Genomic DNA, 6364 nt, shown 5'->3' on the forward strand with positions numbered 1-6364 from the left:
TTTTCCTTCTTGTTTTCGTGAACCTCCACAAACCATGACTCCTGATGAAGCTTCTTCATGATCTCCCACTTAATGATGTCTAGAAACTTCTCAATGAATAGCAAATCTTCCATGGATAGTCATTCTCTCTGCTTCTGCTCTTCAGTTTGTTCCCGAACAATTTGCCACCAAGATGCAAGTTTATGTTGCTTCAGCAGGAAGAGGAAACATTCCACCGCATAAAGCTTGCATCATGATAGTAATATATTTCCGCCAATGTGGGATGAACTTCTTGTGGAAAGTGGATTTGATAATAAGAGTCTCCAACTCTTCAGTGGAAGAAGGAACTTTGCAAACATCCATTGAACTCTCCTCTTCTTGGCAATGCCATTTCCTTCATTTTCAACCTCTTTTGATGCTTGTTGATGGCAAGTTTCCCCAGCTGCGCACCAAAAACATGGCGCTCCAAGAGGAACACCAAGGAAAAAGGGATTCTACTACAAGAAAATCTATCTTGTAACATCAACAAGCTTTTATTTCATTATTTTGATGACCAAAACAAAGAAAACAACAAATCTTCACACAGCATCATAGTAGATATCTCCCACGGATTTGATAGAATCAACCATAATCTTCAACATCTTCATAGAATCCATCAATAGAACAATGAACATAAAAGAATACACCATAGTATTCATCTTCAATGTCTTCATAGTTTTCTTTCTAAATCTCTCATATAAAGATACACTGTTTTGATAGAATTGGCTCTCTCTCTCTCTCTCTCTCTCTCTCTCTCTCTCTCTCTCTCTCTCTCTCTCTCTCTCTCTCTCTCTCTCTCTCAATAGTATATCACTCCTCACTACAATACTCAATAATGACTCTCAATAATCCTTCTTAGGTTATGGATGCAACTCCCAAAAGGTATGTCTGTGTTGAAGAGGCACCAATGCCACTACAGTAACTCTTCATATCTCGCTCACGTCTCTGTCACTCCAGTCTTCTCTTCAGTCTTCAGCAGCTGCTTCTTCCATTCGTTTTAGCTCTTTTGAACTTAGATTCTTTTCTAAATTCACACATACATTCTTACAGAACACGTATAGAAGATCTAACAGAACAGGAACAAAAATAGAACAAAAATAGAGGCTCTACAAAAGATCTACAGAGGGTTACAGAAGGTCATCAGAGAACAGCAAATCCTCATAAATCATACTAAAACCATTCCAAACTATCAAAAACTATTCAATAAACTTTCAAAAGATCTCAACCTTCATCAATCATCAATCCATGCTTCATATAGAAGAAAATCAGAACAAAACAGAAGCTATACAGAAGGTTTCATAACCAATCAGAACCTATCAGGACATCACAGAGCTTCATATTTCTACTAAAAATCATCATGAGCTTCTAATCAATATCATCTAAAAAACTCTCAAAAACTTCCATTAACAACCATACATCACTCTAAATCCATCAAAAATCAACCATTCATACCTCAAAAACAACAAAAATCAATCAAAAATTAAATTGTGATGGAGGCTTCAATTATTCTAGATTGCGGGGTGTCACCACCTTTTCCACAACCAACTTTCCACCCAAGGGTGTTTGCCACCTTTTCTTAGAGCAAGGCTTATTATGACATTAAATTTTTTTCTTTTCTCCCATAGTAATTCAATATTTTTTTCCTCTTTTTATTTCTCATTTTTTTCTTCTTTTCTTTCCACCCCCGAGGGTGTTTCAACCTTTTTGTGAAGAGTAGGTTGGTTTGGCACAGACCAAAGTCCTTTTTGTCCATAACCCCTTTTTTTTTTTTCAATAAAAAAAATCCTAGTGTTTAGAACCAACCTTGCCATATCTATTGGATTGTAAGGAAAGGAAATAGATCAGGGCAAGAGCTAGAATAGAAGATACATTAGCAATCATTTTCTTCATCAATAGAATCCACATGAGGGTGACTATCAGAAGCAAGATGAGAAGCATTAAAGAGTGACAACAAAGGGGGAAAGGGACTATCAACTATGATTGTAAGGATCCTAAGGAATGGTAATACTTCTTCATGTGATAGCCATTGATCAGGAAGGGATCATCAGAGGCATCTACAGCTTGGATATAAATAGAGCTATTAGGGTTTACTGCAAGTATCTTGTAAGGGCCCATCTATTGTTGTTGGAGTTTTTCATGAAACTTGCCAAAGCGTGAATCATAAGCAAGGATGAGATCAGCTTTTGTGAATTCTTTCTGTTTGATGAAGCTATCATGGTAGACTTTTCTTGGGCATGTATGGCTTCCATACACTATAAGGCCATCCTATGAGTCTCATCTAGATATTCTAAGTGCAGGAGATGGCACTGCAGGGACTCTGCATCTCCTAGCCACTCACAAAGAGGGAAATTCTAGTTCATAACTTAAAATATTACTTCTGTACCTTAGACCAACTAGAAAGGTAACTATCATGTTGTGGCCTTATGGGAGGTTCTCTATGCCCAAAGGGATTCTATAAGTCGATCATCCCAATCATAACGATATATAACAATTTTCCTTGTCAAGATAAAAAAAAGGATATCATGATCTTGTTTAAAAAGTGAGTGTCTTTTTCTCACCCTGACAAGATCTAAGGGACTGCCAAAGTAGGTAACAATGTTCTTGTATAGGAACAAAGCCACAATATTGCCATCATTGTGCTTGAGAGCTTTGGCTTTGCACCACTTTGTCATATAATCAATACATAGTAGAATGTATGTGTTTTGTTTTCCTTTGGTTGGAGGGTCAATGGGGCCCACAAAGTTGATTCCCCTCTTCTTGAATGACTTTAGCGGAAGGATGAGCTATAGTGGCATGGCACTAGTTTTGGTAGACTTTCCCATCTATTGACAAGCATCATATGCTTGCATTAATCATAGGTATCTTTGTGGAGGATTGGCCCCACTAGTATCCTTTGAGAAAAGCCTTTCTAGCTGTTGATTCTTCTACAAAGTGTCCTCCATGAGGATCATCATGGCATGCCTTCAACACAATGCTAATCTCACCTCCTGTAACACACCTTTGTAGCACTTCATCTTCATCTTTCTTATACAAAGTGCCACCTAGTAAGGTGAAGGGGGATGATTCCAATAGAAGCTTCTTATTCTCTTTGCTAGAGATACCAAGGGGGTACTATTGTGTGGCCAAGAGGTTGGAAAGTTTTGCATACTATAGAGTCATGGTCTCTACTAGAAACAAAGCTACATTAGGAAGGACTGGATCATCTTGCTCCCCTTCATCACTTTGGGGGATTTGTGATAGATGATCAGCCAGTACACACGAAAATGACCAAGTTTGGTGACCACTTCAAAATCAAACTCTTGGAACACAAGGAGCCATCTCAACATTCAAATTTTAACATTTTTCTTATTTATCAAGAAGGACAAAGCTTCATGATCCACATAAAACTTGATGTGTGTTCAGGTAGTGTTGAAACTTCTCCAGGGAAAACACCATCGCAAGCACTCAAGCTCTATCTTTGTATAGTTCCTCTCCCTATTAGTGCCTTTTTGGCTTGCATAATAGATGCCTGATCCAACTTTGAGGAGCCTTTTTGGCAAAGGACCGTGACTAATCCTTGATTAGTGTGCACATGTTCTTTCTCCCAATCAATGGGTTGCAAGATGGTTGCTTTAATCAAACACTCCTTTAGGATATTAAAGACTTCTTCACAATCATTTTTCCAAAACTTTGCATCTTTGCTTAGAAGCTTGTGCATGGGGGTTGCCTTTGTTGCAAAGTGTATGATAAATCTCCTATAGTAGCATGCATGGCTGAGAAATCCTCTCAACTTCTTTAGTTTGGCTGGTGCAATTAGGATCAAATCTACTTAATTTTGGTAGGGTTTATTGCAATTCCTTGTGCAGAGACAATGTGACCCAACAAAACTCCTAAAGAGACTCTAAAAATGCATGTGTTGGGGGACTAAGAGAGATCTCATACTCTTGGCATTGATCAAAACATTGCTCCAAGTGTCCCCAATGCTTATAGAGTGGATTGAAGACATAAATTGTCTAGATATACCGCAGTGAGATCATGTAGGTGATTTTGGAATGCGGCCATCATGACTCGCTGGTGAAAGATAGTAGGGGCGTTATAGAGCCCATAACGGCATCATGACTCGCTGCTGAAAGATGGTAGGGGTGTTATAGAGCCCAAAACGGCATCAGTTTGTAAGCATAGGTACCCCATTCTATTGTGAAAGTTGTGTTGGATTGGTCTTCTTTTGCAATCTTCACTTGATTGTAAGCATCAGTTTGTAAGCATAGGTACCCCATTCTATTGTGAAGGTTGTGTTGGATTGGTCTTCTTTTGCAATCTTCACCTAATTGTATCCATTAAAACCGTCTAGCAAGGAATAGAGTTCATGACTTGCCAACAGTGTCTAATAGTTGGTCGATGAAGTAGATAGGGAAGTGGTCTTTCTTTGCTTTGGAATTTAGCTTGCAAAAGTCCACACATAATTAAAGTTTTCAATTCTTCTTAGATACCACCACGATGGGTGAGACCCATTCACTTTTGGCCACTAGATAGATGAACTCAACTTCTAGGAGCTTCAACTACTCTGCTTTAACCAGGGCCATTAACCAGGGTCGAGTAATTTGGATTCATGCATCTCTATCATTGTTGCAGATGCTTAGCATCAAGCTCTAGGTCAATGTAATGGTGGCACACACAGTGGAATCAATCTCCTTCAGATATTTATAAGACCATGCAAACACAATGAGATTCTCATTCAATAGGTTATGAAGGTCAACAACTCCCCTTTTGAAAGGCTGCTGGCCACTTTGAGTTGTCTTTCCATGCCTTCTACATCGATAAAAGTCAACTACTTTTCACCTTCTACTTCTCGAATGAAGGTTCCATGGATTTCTTCTAGATACAAATCCAACTCCTCCAAGGGAGTGGTGTTCTCATCTGATGCTTTGTTTGACCTTCAGAGGGGAGCATCCAACTCCTCCAAGGGAGTGGTGTTCTCATCCGATGCTTTGTTTGACCTTCAGAGGGGAGCATCCAACTCCTCCAAGGGAGTGGTGTTCTCGTTTGATGCTTTGTTTGACCTTCAAAGGGGAGCCACCTAGCTCTTTGGGATACTAAAATGGTATTAAGGTTGGTTTAGATTTTGTTGGATAGTTAATTACTTCTTGAAGTAAGAACTCATATTCTAAGGATGCATCTAGGAATGTCACATAACAAGGATCATATATGTTCTATTTGGGCTACAGGACTAGTGCTTATTGGCAAGGTGCATCATCATCATCATTTCTCAAGAAGCATAGTTCAGGGCAATAAGAGCCGCTGCTAAAGGAAGGCTCATTTTTCTTAATCCACTTCTTATAAATATTTTGCCTATGATGAGATTCATTGTAACACTCCCACATAGCCCACATGGGAACCACCCTCCCCAAATGAATTAAGTAAATCAATTTTTTCTTTAAATTATTTCCCCCTTCTTGTTGCCGATAGGTGGAGGGGAGAGAAAGAGGAGGCACGTGGTGACATGGACGAGGGAGAAGTATCTGATGACAATGATCACGATGGCAAAGAGGAGAATGATCACGATGATGACTAATGGAAGTTGTAGGTGACAACAGAGAAGACCAAGATGATGATGTCGCTGATGGAGGGGGAGGCCACGTGGCCAAATATCCCCCCCACTATCTCTTTCTTCCCTCCCAACATCAACTGCATGGTGGCAGGACAAACCTAGCTGCCTAGGTGGAGGGTGGGAGAGATACCACCACACCACCTCCTCTCCACGTCCTTTCCCCCCCCCAATAATACTCCTCCCCCCCCTATAAACCCCCTAGAAAGTAGTGATTCTATCTCTCTCTCTCCCCCCCTCCCACTATCTCCTTTCCCCCCATCATAACACTCTTTCCCCCCCACTAGAAACCCCCCTCCCCCATGGAAAGAAAAGGAGGGCTTGATGCTGCATAGGTAGATAGAGAGAGAGGGAGAAGAAGAGGAAGAAGGAAGAGAGGTAAGAAGAGGAGAAGAAGAAGAAGAAGAAAGAGAGGTGAGAAGAGAGAGAAGAAGAAAAATAATAAGAAGAAGAAGAAGAAGAAGAAGAAGAAAGAGAGGTGAGAAGAGAGAGAGGATAAGAAGAAGAAGGAGAGAGAGAGAGAGAGAGAGAGAGAGAGAGATAGTGAAGGTTCTAGAAGATTCCTTCTCTTCCCCTCCTTAGAGGGTGGCCACACGCATTTTCTCTTTTTCTTCTCCCCGAGCTCATCCCCTAACCCACAAGCCAATTTTTCCCAATTGACCCTTTTCTCGAGCAAGTGGTTGTTGCTGAAGTCTTGTGCGAGTCACGTCTAAAAGAGGAGAAGACCAAGGATGGCCCCCAAGCGGCGGAAAGTATCATGCG

Source organism: Lygodium microphyllum, chromosome 15 (genome assembly GCF_053477565.2).
Source record: "Lygodium microphyllum isolate KBCC chromosome 15, Lygodium_microphyllum_v1.1.10, whole genome shotgun sequence".
NCBI classification, from domain to species: domain Eukaryota; kingdom Viridiplantae; phylum Streptophyta; class Polypodiopsida; order Schizaeales; family Lygodiaceae; genus Lygodium; species Lygodium microphyllum.